General features: G+C 31.9%; 1 long non-coding RNA gene across 1 annotated transcript; it reads left to right on the top strand.

Moving 5' to 3' along the window:
* Positions 1-9,920: 9,920 nt before the first annotated feature.
* On the top strand, positions 9,921-16,099 carry LOC126548978 (uncharacterized). The gene is made up of 3 exons (XR_007603103.1): positions 9,921-10,093; positions 13,141-13,386; positions 14,898-16,099. It is a non-coding gene; the product is annotated as an uncharacterized LOC126548978 (long non-coding RNA).
* The last annotated feature ends 1,370 nt before the right edge of the window (positions 16,100-17,469 follow it).

Below are 17,469 nucleotides of genomic sequence, written 5' to 3'. Positions count from 1 at the left end.
TAATCGTTCTGAGTATATAAAGAAAAAATGTATCTTCGTGTTGACAACACTACGGTTGCATTTTTTACCTACTGCGACGTTTTATATTAATATCGTGACCGTTAAACGACTAAAAATATGTTTGCCTTCTAGCCAGCAGTGTTGGAGCAAAGCCATAGTTTCTTATATAAAATCGACGATATAGTATTATCCTCTCTATCGCAGTGGTCGCCGCTACAGCAGTGCATTTTACGCGTATCTACATTGCGGTTCACACGCGCGTTCTCCCTTATTATATACACAAACACGATCGCGTTTAATTTATCATCCGACGATATGATATTATATGTAGGTATATACGTAAGTTTAACACTATATAGACAATGACTATGGCCGTTGATGATTTTCACACTGTATAGCTTTTGACGTGTCGCTCATAAGTTTTGTTTTCAGACCTATACATAATAATAATATTATAATATACTATCAATAAAATTCTGACGTTCGCCAAACACACACACACACACACACACACACACACACACATTTACACGGTTGCATCTGACTGTAATATCGAATGAATACATCGTTGTTTACGACAGACGAGGAAATATAAGGCGGTCTGCATAGACGACGAGGGACGTTTTTTCTTCGATTCGTTTACTTAACGGAGTCGTTTAGGGTCCATCGTATAATATGGTGATTTTCCGTTAAATTACACTATTATACGCCGTACGACTACCTACATTATACTATGTACTCGTTTCTCGGCTTTATGTTATTTGTTGATTATTATTGCGTCGCTCCCGTTAAAGACCAACGATAATAATATAATATACGTCTATAATAACACTCGATAAATTCACTCCGATCAATCGGAAATTTGTTTTTGTACAAACAATCGTACACACGTATACACACACACATACACATTGTTCAAAATATTTTACACAATATGTCAATATATCATAGTTCACGCCATCATATATAGTTTTCGCAATCGTCCTGCCGAAAACCAATAAAAGTGTACGACAGTTATCCTATCATACCTATACGTTGGGTACAGACAAATCGCCATTCGTCGGAACCCTAATATATTATTACGTTATATGTTTACAATAATTCGCTATTATAATTTATACCGATAATGGATACCATACTTTATTATAATACCTATATATATTCAGATATATTTTCTCATATAATATTTTAATGTATGGTATATCGTACTTATATACATAAATATATTGTGTACCAACGACCATTGCAGTAAAGGTGTGCTATATGTTTTCAAGCATTGATTTCACGGTTTATTTGTAATTTACGAATATCTCTGTCAGCTTGTGTATGTTTTAAAAGAAATATGATTTAAATGTAACCTAACCTAACCTACTGCTGCTTATTCTTTTTTTAACGATTTATTCGGAACAATTTTAATTTATAAAAACGCGTATAAAGTAATTCATACTTCTGTTAGTCATTAAATAATTATGAATATCACAAATCATACCTTACAAATAGTATAAGTTAGCTCTTCTACGTGCAGGGTATATCACGGCAAGAATATATAATATTACGCATTCTACCTTAAAACTTGTTGTTTATTGCAAACGTTGGGTTTTTAGGTTATTATTATTTTTATTATTATTTTTTCACACAACAAATAATAATAGTATATCGAACATTGGACAAACATCGAATTCTTAAAAAGTTTTTTAATCGCAATTATTGCAACACTCTAATACGTCATAAACTCATAACATAATATATAATGTGTGTATGTTGTACACGTACATAGTTTTAAAAACGAACGTATATTATTTATACTATTTTATATTAAACGCTCAATTATATTAATTCGTGTACAGAACAATTATATTGATTTGGTCAACAGCGATAAACGTACATAATTATCGTTGCTCCGTTAATACATTAATATGATAGCTATATACATGATTAATTATCTGTACATAACAGCAGATATGGAACGCATGTAAAATAGTTGATGTACGTATGTGACATATTACACATATTAATATTCTGACTGACTTTTGAAAGGGCACAACTTTTTCAAATTATAATATATACTTGTGGTCGGGTGCTCGTATCGCCGCGTTTGTTCAATCGAGAAAAATTGACCGCAGCTTTTGTGGTATGATATACGTATATTTATTATGTATGATAGTCTTCACCCGTTAAGAGTAAATAATAATATTCATATGATTTTAAAATAAAATCATTTAAATCTCAATAAATTATTTGTGTTTTAACTACGGTGGTCATCAGTTACGGTGACACTATATATATTATAATACATCAATATACGAGTTAATAAAATTCAATTTAAGACATAAAAACGATTTATAATTAATGTAAACTTAAAAAGTACTTTAAAATTATGTGTTTAACTATCAATTTTTTTATTTATAATATATTCATTAATCATAATGGTCTAATATTCTTTCATAACACATAACACGTAAAACCGTGAAAATAATTTGAAACTTTATTGAGGATTAATAAAAAAAAAGAATATAAATATTCTTCGCGTTCATCAATCTTATACACGATAGAAATAAAAAACTATTACTTCTAAAAAACTAAACAGGCGTTTATGATTTTTTTTTTTTATAACGCTTCTGGTGTTATTATTGCACATAATATTCAGTAATTATCAGCGCGAACGATGATTAATAATGGACAGTTTTGGTTTTAATTGAACGTATTTAAATTATACTTAATGTGTCGCCGATAAAACCAATAGAATAATATACGATCGTGCGTAATCACGCGGACGTGTTCATCGTTGACAACCGTCGGATCGAGACTTAATTAAATTTAATAACTCTGTATACGATTTAATTATATTATAAACATTTTTGAATTGTAAGACTATAATAATAAAATGTGTGTATATATTATTATATGTATATGCGTGCATGTTTATCGTACACCGATCTCTACGTATACGAGAGAGAATTACTATTTCTAATCCCGCCAAGGTATACCCATATTATAGTATATTTTGTTCAATGCTCGTTTATTAAATGTATAAATAAATAAATTACTCTAAGTGTAGGTATAAAAAAATATTTTGACTGTTTAAAGATATGCTGTGCATGTGTACCTACGTAAATTTATACGCACAGTAGCCATCGTATGAATTATTTTTGCTCGTTAAAAAATGAGTGAATTGTGATGATTAAAATATAATATATGAATCGTGTTTGTACAAATTTTTGCACACATTTCTATTGATGACTATATGCATACATTTACACAAAAATGCAGTATATTATATATATATATTTTATCGCGAATTCGTTTTGCACGAACGAAATAAGTGAGTTTGTCACGAATAACGATTCAATGTACAAACTTAAGTATACATAAACATTATATTATACGTATTACGTACACAGTTATTGAAAATGATAATAATTATAAATTATTAGAGTAAATATTTAATATTTAAAAATATTGAAATTGTACATACTTTAAAGACCGTAATAATTTCAACGTTTGGCAGCTATAGTTAGTAGATAAATGTTAAAACTTATGGGTAAGTAAATAATTTGCATTGTGATTTTAGACAATAGGATATGTGTAACGCATGAGTCGGTTGACACTTGATATTTCGAAACAAATTTCGTTTTAATTTTCACCAAATATTTTTTTACGGCATTTTAATGTAGACAGCGTTGATTTTTACGCATCATAAACGTTTGAACCTTTTCAAACATCGATTTTCGTTTATTCAGTTTATTGTATACATTGTTGCGAAACGAACAACTGAATAATATCATGTGTCGAAAATAAGATCAAATATTGCATCACTAAAAATTATGTACTTCAATGTTTATTACTTTAGACGCATATATTATAATTCAAAATTATTCAGTGAAACGTCCCCTAATGAAACCTCTAAGTAGCAAAGGATTTTTTTTTAACTGAACTCTGAACGAATAACGTAGGTACACTATTTTCAGATTCCGAATGTAGGTAATTAGAAGTTTCACCGTATATTACACTTGTAACTATCTTATATTTTCAGATTAAAAATGGCGATTTAGCTGTTGTATCGTAACGAATCGTATCAAACACACAATGAGTATTTTTTAAATTATTTTTTTTGCAAATATATCTTGTTATAATAATATTGTCTAAACTTAGCCAAACTGCTATATATTTTCTTAACGTATTAATTCCAATGTTAATCACCAAAACAAATACTTTTCGTATATATTCAGAAAAAATCGTTGTCCTCTTTATATAAGTATGTCGGGCTATTCACGCCCCCGCGACATGGTTTATATTAGGTAAATTATTATAGGTATTTTATTGTTGGCGCAGTAGCCTTGTTAAAACGTTCAGGAAACGAAAACACTACAAAAACCGTTCCTGTAGCAGCAAGCTATACTACCTATATATACGTATAATACATGTATGGTATGTATATACCTGTATCAGTGTATTATAATATATAATGTAGGCATGTGGCCTATCCACAAACGAGTCGTACACGGAATCCGGCCGATATTTAATATCGAATTGTGCATCGGGAAAGAAAACGTCAAGCCGGGTACCCGTTAAACCTGTTCAATGGTATTTTTTTTTTCCGTCTGCGAGTAAATGCGCCGACCGTCGGGTTAACGTGACCCGACATTCATTGGGTTTTAAAACGATATTCGTGTGTGTAATAATATATTATTATAAACGAATTACGTCCATGACCGACGCCATCGCGCGTGTAGGTACAACATATTATTCGATACTATTCGGCGGTATTATTTCTATGTGTAGTTTGTATTATATTTTATAATAAAAATATTTTTTTTCATTAGATTAAAAAGCGCGTGAGCTAAATTGCACAATAAAATGCGTTAAATTACAACGTTTGAGTTGATTATTAAATTAGTATAAATTATAATGGTTATAATAGTATAGTATACAATAATTGACAATTGTTGTAGGTAATATAATAACGATGATCTAGGCTGTACAGCTTCAGAGATTTAATTTTCCTTAGTAAGATATAGGTATCTAAAATAAAATCAAAGTTGGAGTATTTGTTGCATAATGGCATTGCTCTTGCAATGTGAGAATTTTTTGCAAAATTAGTATTATGTAAAGAAACATGGAAAAGTGTGGGACGTATGAGATGATACGGTTATTATGCCATTCTTCAGGCGAATGCATTGTTTTTATCAAAACAAAATTATATTTTATTTCGTATGCAGTATTCGTATATCTGTAGGTACTAGTAGGGACTTATTATTATATTTCGAAGTACCTATTATAAGCAAGGTACGTATAAATTAACTCGTAGTTATTCGACGTTTCCAATGCATACGCATACAACTCGTACAAGTACCTCAATGGAAATAATATTATAATATTAATATTATTATAATTATATTACGTGCCTTCGATGTAGATGTTGCACTACTAGTGAATTTTCAGAAAATATCATGTTAAAAAAAGGCTCGGATATACTGGTTTGGCTGGTCAGTCTGCATTCCGAGATATGAATATTCGTTGTGTCATGATGAATTATTGTCGAAATAAGACCAATGCGCCATCGCTGCAATGTGAGATGTGATTTAAAACCCGTTCGGTACCATATTCTCGGTCAAACGTGTGCGTGATCTATCTATAAGTCATGGGTACCGACGTAGGTTTGAACACGGATAGGCTTATCCGTACTAAATAGGATAGAGGTAAAAAATACTCGCGGTTACGTTATTACTCTTATTGGTAACAATGAATTATATTGGTATGTACCGTAAGAATATATACCAACACTATATATATTTTTATATAATAATATAAACTGTAATTATTCGTTTTCATATGACGAAACATCCGAGTCTGTATAATAAAGTCAGTCTCGCCGATCGAACGTTCGATAAATTGCAATGTATTGCAGCAATAAGTTTGTAATTGAAACGCTTGAGATCGCGTGGCGTGGAAAACATTCGTAATTGTTGCAGTATATGATTATGTTATATTATTACAATAGTATTATTATTTTGTCAAAGGATCACGCAGTAGAAAATTTACAATCCTCGAGTATACCACAAAATTGATTATATTATGTTTGTGATTTATCGAACAGTTTAAAATAATGATTGTCGCGTATGAACAATGTCGTAATCGTATATAATTGTCTTCGATAAATATTATAATATTTTGTAATGGTATATTCGTCGTAAATTAGTATCTTAGAATGAGTCATTTCAAAACGCCGCCATTTCGATGTGGTATATTATGTAAGTACATGTATATTATATATTTTATATGTATATACGTAATACGTTCAAAGCGTGATGGCTTAATATACAAACGTTTAAAAGGGAATATTTTCCAACATCGGCACAGTTATAATAGCAATAATAGTAATAATAATAATAATAATAATCAAACGACCTGGTTAAAGAAATAAAACAATAACGTTCTCGGTTGCGTTTCAATTACGTCAGACGACAAATCACATCACACCCATACATATTATAATATAATATTATGTACAGGTGAGTAAATTATTCTATATAGTGCTGCGACATCGTTTCTCGTATGGTTCAGATAATATAATATGGCGATAGAGAGGAATTATTATAAACCTACCTACAATTTACAATAAGATACGTATTTTTTTCGAGCGGCGCTTCCCTATATTTTTTTTTTTTTTTACCGAGCACGCTTTTAACGCACGAGCGAATATATAATATATAACGTGTACGATATTATTATTATACGTACATTATAATTTATATTTTATATATTATCATGTGCTCGCATTATATATATATATACGATCGGCCCCTATCTCTTTAGTCTGCCGCATCGATAAAGTGTGTGTATCATGTGTGGATGTGTGTGTGTACATTTTTTTCTCTTCGATGTGTAATTTAAAAAAATAAAGCTAATGCATGGCCGGGAGGCGGTGATCCCGTGTCATGCAGTGGGAGGACGGGGTGCTGCGTGTACACACTCACACACACAGACATACATTGGACGCGTGTAATAACGTGCACGAACGCATATATATATATATTTATATGTACGTCCCGGAGAGCTTGACAAGCCGGCGAAGCGGTCGTAAAAACTGTAATTTAACTGCTGTTCTGGGCCCAGCACGTATATAGTTAGCTGATAAATTAAAAAAAAAAAACCCGTGAGAGAGACAGAGAGAGAAAGAGTGAGCGAGCGAGTGGGAGAGGAAAAAGCCAAGGGTCGTAAAAACTAAAAACCGCGGGGAAGAAGAAAGTTTTTATTTTTTCGAGTACGGCTGGGAAAATCGGATAGCAAACGCCCAATTCCTTTGTAATGATATATGCTCATTTCTGCCGCAGTATGGTATATTATTATTATTATTATTATTATTATGTATTTAATATCGCTGTGAATTCGGTTTTGATAAAAAAAACAAGTATTATAATGTAGGTTTACCGGCAAAAACTCAATTCGTGTACGACCTCGACTGTAATATTTGGACTCGATTTCAATTGTAGGTACCATGTTAGATACCATGTTAGATAGTGGGGGGATGGTTTTCCTTTTATTTAAATGTATATTTTGAATTGTAATAACTGTAGTTGGTCCGAATGAAAATTCGTAATCGTTAAAAAAGTCCAACAATTATATTTTATTTACTACTAAAAGTGACCAACAATTATTGTTTTTTATGCTCCCGTATTGCGTTGTATATTATATGCTATTGGTAACGTATTAATGTATACCTATTATATACATGTACGGACCTATATAGGTAAATTTAAGTACTTAAATATATATATTAGGTAATAGGAATAATATAACTGTTTAATGTGTTTATTGCTAATATATAATAATGCTTGAAAACGATAATAATTGTTCGATTATGTATGTATAATATTATTTGACCTCTGACTGGAATAACAAAACATGAATTGCTATATTTGTGGCCAACGAGGAAGGTTAATACAAGGTAATAAAATAAGATGATACTTTGTATATTATGAATTCTCTAATTCTCGCACTCCACAGACCACGCGAACGTCTATGGTCTATATAATATTTATAATAATGATAATAATAATAATATAATATGCACTTACAAGTTACGACTGTTACAAGTAATAGTAATTGGGATTATGTTGACAAATATATGTTCGTAAAATAATAATATAAAATGAATTATATAATAATAAAAAAACAGTTCATTAGACTCTTGAACTGTACATTAAGAATTTAATATCTCAAGTTTTTTTTTTCGGTTATTTAAAACGATAAAATATAATTATGCCACACATACTGTGAAATTTTCAGTAAAATTCATTTTTATAATACTAAAGAACATTAAGCTAATATTTCTTTTTAATTTACCGTGTCTCTTATAGTTATTCAGTTATTTTAACATTATTTATTTTTTATAAAATTATAAATAGGTATTTATCTTAATTCGGGTTTGTAGACGTATTACTTTTCATGCAAAATGTATGTAATGAAATAACAAATATTATTTTAAAATTTAACTTCAATTAGTTTAATACCGACTATTGTATTTGTATATAATGATGTTTAATAGTCAGTCATTTATATAATGACGTTTTTTTTAACAAAAATAAACTGTTGTTTCTAATGACTATGAACATTATGATTTATATAAATTGTAATATTAATATTAAATAAAACATAGACCATGATTCATAACGTATGAGCAATATTAGAAACACTTAGAAATATTACATTGAAAAAATGTTTTAAATGTTAATTAAAATGAACTATACATGTATAATATATAATATGCAAATAATAGTAAAATAATTTATCTCATTCATTTAAGTATGACTGTCGTTGATAATCGTTTTTCATAATATATTATATCAATTGTCAATGTGTATGTAGGGCCTGCAGTGATAAATTTCTTCAGTTTTGACTAAGTTATCGATAGTTGTAAGTGCTTTAAAAGTGTTTTATATCGTTTTTATTACACCCATCAAATCTTAAATGCATGTTAAGCCATAAACAAATATTTTATATGACATTTAAATAAGATTATACGTCAGTATAAGATATCTATAATGTCAAATATAAAAATTAAAACCGATATTAATTGACATTAAATCAAAAAAAACCAATATATAGTATACTCGGTAGATAATAACAAACGTTTAAATAGAATCTGGAGGAAAAATTAAATTAAATTTAACACACTATTATTGATTTCTGTTTTCGTAGATTAATGTATCAAAGTGATAAAATATAAAATACGGTCTATTTAAACTCTCCGTAGTCCGTGTATACACTATACACGTATTATATATAGACATATAGTTAATAGATATCTATAGCGTTGTATTCAATACATCACGACAGACAATCGTTGTCGGAGATTGTCATTATGCCGAACACCAAATTTAGGTCATAAACGACGATAAATCGATGTGACAGAATAATAATTTAGTATATATAAATCGTAAAACAGTATTATAATATAATTTATAAGCTATATATAATATTATAATAGTATATAATATGGTTCGGTCGAAGGAAAAAAAATACTTAGCTACTCGCAGATGGCAAAAGAAATCAATAAGAATATAAGACGCACGCGTAGTATAATATTAATTGTATCTATAATAAGCATTGTAATACCATTTTTATCTGAGGTGTCCAGAGTATAGAAAATATATTATAATGCATCACGTCGGCACGACAATTATATCGCTGTCGGGACAAACTATAAAAGTAATTATTTAATTTAGAAAAAAAAAAACCAGATTAAAGCGACATCGTTAAATGTTTTGTGCGTCAACTGCGGTGTGGAAATAATCGGCGGTGGACGGTTATAACGACATAATGCGAGATAAGTCTCATCGAATCTATAATCGAACAACAATTATAATATTATCGACCGATTAAACGGTAAAGGCCGCCCGGGGCCAGTAGCTTAAATAGCCGCTGACCGTTCGTCCCGGCAATAGTCAATCGTTTGCCATCCAGGAGAAGTCTACGACTGCCACACGACGATGAAGACTTATTGAGACGACTACAACAGCGACGACCAAGACTTGGACGACTATCACCACGACTTAAGACGACTATGTCGACGACCAAAACTACAACGATGGTGAGTACCTTCGTTTATTTTTCTAATGCTTAAACAGTTAAACAATAAATCATAACTTTTTCTGCGTTCGTTCGAAATCGTTTTCATATAATAAATGTACCTATTATGTATACGCTGCCGCCACTGAGAGAGCTATAAGGGAAAATATGTGTGAGAAAAAAATAATACTCGTAAAAATAAAAAAAGGATAATAATTTATTTATAAAAAAAATTTTTGTGTCTGAGACGGATATGTGTTATTGCCTTTTAGTTCGTTTTACGAGCACGTCGTATAATATGCACACACACATTTATACAATATGTATATATGTATAACATATACTTCATGATTTACCGACTTTAACGCGAGCACGTCGTATTAATTATTGGCCCGTGAAATTTTGAACCGAACGAATGCGTTTTTTGCCGTGTGTTCTATACTAACGCGTTATAATTTATTATATTATACTTCAATTATTTATAAATTTATAATACCTATCGATAATATCATCATATTAATTTGCCAATTTTTTTTTGTCAGCGAACGACTTATAAAATGTTATTAGGAGAGGTGTATTTTGGTTATATTTTTTTTTATTTAGCATATTTATTTATTGAGTGGTCCGTACTTTATTAATTCAACTCAAGTTATTTTCTTTTTGATAAAAAGAACCACTGATCATTTAAATATAACTATACTCATTTTATATAGGTACGTTGTGTTGAACCACTCTACCGATTTTCACTTTCGTTATTATTTAACATTAATAAAAAATAAACAGCATTTTAAAATAAATTCAAATTTTTGATCAATTTCGGCTGCACACTTATACTGTAGATATACATGCGGTATATAAACACTAAAATTATTACTAATACATTCATGTCATTATAAATACTATACTAGCCATATATTAAATATTTCCATATATAGACTGTATGTCAGATGTCTGCATAATAAGTTAATATACATGTTACCTACACAATAGGTATATTTCACTTATTATTTTCTATTAAAAAAATAAAATTATTTACTATTTTAATAAGCCCCTTAGTAAAATCACTTCAATATGTACAATGTGCATGCGTATAATATGCACACACATAGACATATATAAATATATAAAATATAATATATGGCTTGTGATGTAATTATTTTTTTTATATAAATTATATCCCAAGTGTCTTTTATTACTTAACAAATGTCCAGAGGAAATAATAATACCCCATGGTGTAGCTATAGATATTATTATTAAAGATAGTGTAGACCGACGAAAGGAAATACAATTTATGCGTTTTCACCATTTAAGTAAATTAGTTGGTACAATTTTATTTAATAGGTATATATTATATAATCATTTTAATTAAAAACATTAATTGCACGGGAGTAATAAAATGGTAGTGTGTTATAATTGTTGTAATTGCGAGTATTGTGATGGTTGAACTCTGCAGTGAGAACTTATACATATAGGTACCATATTAAAAATAAATGTTTATAAAATTTTTTAAACGTATAAAATTTAACTGCCGTTGCCATGTTTTAGTTTTGATAGTCATATACAATTAACTTAGAAAAAAAATAATAAATTATACACGTCTGATGGGAAATTTTTTGAAAAATTGTGATTTTAAAATTATTGCAATTAACGATTACAGTCGCCGTCATAATTACTCTTACACCGATTATAAATAATTAATATGCGTTGCGGTCGTATCAGTTTCGATTTATAACTTCTTCTGTAGTAGGTACCTATTGCAGCTAAAGACCCAATAACGGCGGCGGTGGTTATATTGGGATTTTTTTTTTTATGTACACACAATTACGCTCAAATCAATATTATGATAATGAATTAATGGAAACAAAAAAAACAACCGATGCGTACCTTAAATTACTTTTTCTATGTCCTTTTACGTGTACCTATATATATGATTATAAAAACCCGCTAGTCGTCTGATAACTGTCGTCTGCCGTTTGTATATTTTTTAAAAACAATATACATATCACGTCATCTCACTGGATCCTATATATCGTTTTTAACCCTACACATTATATTATGTTCGACGATAGCTGTTTTGCCATTAATACGTTCGTGTCACACACACACACACACACACATTAATATACACGTATACGATTTAACGTATATATATGTGTACGCCGTATGGGGGCGCGGAATCCATTACGACACTCTCTGCGGCGACGACCCTCTCCATTATAAATTGTACAATTCCATTGCGCGCGCCATTGCTGCCGCATTTATATAAACGCAACATCAGCGAGTATATACCCACCGCCGCCTCCACCACCGCTGCTGCCGATGCGAAACCGTTTCCCGTCCGATGTAACAACCCTCTGGGCATTCTCCTATCCGCACATAACGTACAAAGCGATATATTATATATATAGAGTATATATGCGAACGCGGTGTGTGTTCGAGCGTACGCACGCATATCAGAGGGTCGAAGGAGAAAAAAATAGCCGGGGGTTTGTTTTTTTATATTTCGATTCGCCTCTCTTCCGTTCCCCGTTTTCGCTATTATATACAATATATAAGCCGGCCCCCGCAAAAACCCGTCACAGTACCGCACCGGGGCCCGAAGTATTTGCACAGTGTCGGCCGCGGCGGACTTCCGTCCGTCGCCGAACGCGCCGAAGACCGCGATTTGTTTTTGTTTTCGGTTTTCGTTTTTTTTTTCATTGTCATCTTTCGACGTCTTATCCGCGCGCACAACGGAAATCCGGCCGCGACGACGGTGTAGGTATCTGTATATAGGTATGTTTTATGTCCTTTGTCAACGAATCTCACGTAGGTACGCGTTACCACATGTTTACTCATATACTTACATCTATAATACCTATATATATATATATACGTATGTATTATATATTTTTATATATGCACGTATATTTACTATTATTATTATTATTATTGTATTTAATGGTGCTCCGTCGCAGTGTCACGCAATGACGTATATTATTTATTGCCGAACGCGTTACATTATTATATTATATACATTGTTATCATGGTATACTTATGCGTTATATGTGTTTGTTTTTCCCTCCACAGGTAAATATAGTACAACGCGGCCAGGTGTAGCAGCGAAATATGCCGCCATCGCCCATTATAACGTACACGAGTAATGCGTGTGACGGAATTACGTCTGGAGAATCGGAATCAACGGATTATGCCCGCAATGTACACACACGACCGAACGTCGCGTACTGCATAATATATGATTATTCCAACACAATGGTGCGGCGGCAATACTACGGCGGCGCGGAAGTGAAGAGGAAACGAAAAACAATAACAGAGGTGACGATTTTTCCATACGTACACATAGTGATTTTAACACGTACGCCCAATACATTGTAATGTATATGGTTTGTGTAATATGGCGAGCGAGCGTGTTTCTAGGTTAAGTTATAAGTACATAATATACATTGTCACCTCCCCCTATCGTTGCGTATTACCTTTTGTTTTTATCTAAGCCGCGACAGTGCGTTCGGCTTGCATATAATATGTTTTTTAGTTATTTGTTTTTTATTTTTGTACGTTTTCGTCGCGTGCTCTTGTGGAAACTCTGCGCGTTACCGAGTCACGGCTATACCCGCGAGAATATCGCATATTATTATTTATACGCCGAACGCTGTGCCGTCAACCGTCGTCGTTTGTATGGCCCGTACCGTGCGTCCTATCCGCCAGTTCGATGTACTTTAGGTATTATTATGTAAACGCCTTTTAATTATACGACCCTATATGGCTAGTGACTTTCGGCGGAAGTACAACAGGAAGCGGGTTGCCGTAATTTTGGAGTCTATACACCAAAAACGACGGCTCGAAAAGTGATCTATTTTATTGTCGTCCCGAGATGCATTGAGAATTTCTCCAGTGTAGGACTTCTGCAAACGACTCCGTGACGCGCAGCCTTTCGGGTCGCGTGCGCGTAGGACTTTATCGTTCGGGCGCGTTGTGGGGGGGTGGGCGCTGGGTGAAAAGCCACTCCTTCGTAGTCGCGTATCGATCCGAGGCGGGGCGGGACGAGCGTTCACCCGCCGTTGGCCCGGCAAAAGTCTGCGGCAAACGGCGGGCGCAGGCGCCGCGGCGGTGACTTTGCAGCGCGCCCGGCTTCGGAAAAGCCGCAGCCGATCGTGTCCTTTGCGCGACCGACGCATATGTCGTCACACCGCAATCGTCGTCGGCGGTGGCTGTGCGTCATCGTCGTCGTCGTCGACGCCGCCGCCGTACACACATCGCGCCGAGAAGCTCGACCGAGAAATCGTCCCGCTCAAGCTCTTCGTCCTAAAAAGGTAATCGCGCCGATTTATATATAGATTTACATGCGCCTTTTTAAACGAACTCCGCTCTGGTTGTTACAATTTTTTCGGGCCCCCTCCGGTCGAATGGCCGCTAACAAACATGGCCTCTAACCCTTTTGTGTGCTCATATAATATAATAACGCGATCGTATGTATGTATAATACGTACACACACACACACACACACATACATATTATTATATTATATTGTACACTCGTCGGGTTTCGTGCAGCTTTGTCACCCTCCGGCACGACGATGAATAAAAATAATCTTTTGTGAATCATTTCGCTCGTTCTCTCTCACTCTCCCGCGACGCCGTGACTCGCGTGGTCCGCCACCAACAGCTATTGTTCGCGGCGTCCGGCCTAGAGGGTTTTTTTTCGTCGTTCGATTTACTATTTTTTTTTTTTCCGTACATACATTATACAAATACAACACGTCGCGCGTATACCATATCGTTATTATTATTATATACATTATATTATATTATTGTCTTTCCATTTCCAGATGTGTGGCACCGGTTACAATGTGATTCACAATGAGCTGCTGCAGTTCCTCGGTCCGTCCGTCCGCCGGCGGTCCGCCCTCCACCGAGCGCCGCTGCTGAGCTGCAAATGTCGACTCGACGAATAATGCGTGGCACCCTGTACGTATACTAAATGTATCCTGAGTGCATTATAAAACTGTCCGGTATACCTTCAGTATACGTAACAGGGTACCATACCGATCGTCCCAAAGTGGTCCCGTGGTGCTGCCTACGACGTCATCACCGCCGCCTTTTCGCGTACAATTTTATTTTTATATACATATTAGGTGCATACCTACTACATAAACACACATAACGATTTGTCATTTTATTTTTAACATGCAAAATATTAAGATTGTTACAAAAAATAAATTAATGCATTGTGGCGGTTGCGCATTTAATACACACACACGCACATTAAAATATGTTACATAATAATAACATCGAAATAGGTACACATATACACATCTATAATTTATATACATATAATATATAATACATAAATTATGATTATTATAACATAAATTATTGTTAATATTGTTTTACTCGGCAAGCCTACTCGATTTACAATTTGTTATTTTTTTTTTATATATTATATTATTATCACTATCTATTACAAAATGCCTTACTTTGAAAAAGAAAAACAATTCATAAATATCTATTATAATATACTCTATAATTGTATGACTGTTATCGTCGCGAGATTGTAATCGGAAATAAAAAATAATATACATACCTATATAACATACATACTTACATTTATATTTATATTATATTACATATTGTGCATTATATACGCTCGCGAAACCCGTTTGCCCCGATGGGAAATTGCACGACAGTAAATCCGTAATGTTTACGATGTTTTCTACGATACGAAAAACGTGTAGGTTTATTATTATTATTATTATTAGTGTATAGTAGCAGTTTTAGTAGGTATATATAGCGAAGAGTAGGCTTGCGTGATGTGTTTTAATATACACATAGATTTCTATAAATAGCGCATTACAATAATATAATATATTATATTACGTAAAATGTGTAATAATATTATTATAATATTATATGTGACGCATATCGTATGTATACTTAACGGATTTTTAAAAACGTTTTGTAATTTTTTTTTCGATCAAATGATAGCTCATGTCATGGGCATTACAATAAAATTGTACGTTTGGGTGGTGTATACGTTTTTTAGTCCTGTGAAAACCGTACGATATTATAATATAACAGATATATCTATAGCCACATAGGTTCAATCGAGAGCTTGCGCTAATTTTTAAAAGGTCTGATATCTATAAGCTTTATATTTCTATAAACATTGTACAGAGTTTGATTTTAGCATTTATATAATATATACATATAGGTAATAGGTATGTATAAAGAATATACAATTAATGAAAAAAAAGTAGTGACACTCTGGTTCACGATAAGGTGTACTGAACATTCGAACCTATAGGTTAGGTTAGATAGTAGTAAAAGTAATTTATTAAGAATGCACGTGTTAAACTTAAAAATATAATACACTCACTACACAACATTAAATTCTAAAACACATTATTAATTAAAATTCGTACGCTTATAAAAACGTTTTACAGGTCATATTTGCGTTGTAAATCAAAATATTAGGAATATAATATAAATTTAATATTTTACTCACTATTATTAGGATTTAGAATGTTGTAATGGAAATACGTAAGTATGTAATTTAAAATTTTTTTGAAGCAGCAAGCAGAACAATCTTATAATATGTGGCTATATTATTTCATAGGTAATTGAATACAATATGACACGGATACAGGTAAATAATAGTTATATATAATATAATGCATATATTATTATTTTAAAGAATAAAAATTGTACAAACCAGTTTTCCAAAAATATGTTTATGAATGCATATACTAAAAAATGATTAGTGTGAAAGAAAAATCCATTATCTAACATCAAATAATAATTTTGTAAACACACAATATATCAGTAAATGCAAATATTATAATATAATATCTCTGTATAAAACGGGATAGTGTATAATAATATAGTGTCTACAATACGTCAACTTTTTAAAATTATAATACACAGTATTTCCGTATAAATAATTAAATAAATTAAATTGAACACGGGCGGGCACCATAAACTCGCAATAACTGTTAAGGTTTTTTAACGTATATGAAGACGCTGTAACGTTAACAATACTATACCATAGATAGATGTTTTTTTTTTCTAAGAATAATAAAATAATAAATATTTGTATTAAATTGATAATAACACATTAATAATAAATATTATAAATACATTTTTAATTAAATGTTATAAACGATGTCCTGCAACGAGCGAAATATTATAATTGGTATTAAATTTATGATACAATATTATAACAACGTAAAACTATATTTTGGACACCTATATACTTGCGTGTTACAATATGTGATAGATATTTTAGTACCTATGTGATAAAAATTTTAACCATTAAGAATTAAGATGGTTATGTTATGAATTAGTTTGACGAATAGATTTCCGTGCATATAGTGTGTATAAATTTACATTAAAATTAATTCA

Source organism: Aphis gossypii, chromosome 1 (genome assembly GCF_020184175.1).
Source record: "Aphis gossypii isolate Hap1 chromosome 1, ASM2018417v2, whole genome shotgun sequence".
NCBI lineage: Eukaryota > Metazoa > Arthropoda > Insecta > Hemiptera > Aphididae > Aphis > Aphis gossypii.
The sequence above is the reverse complement of the archived record's forward strand: the minus strand, read 5'-3'. Positions and strand labels throughout refer to the sequence as shown.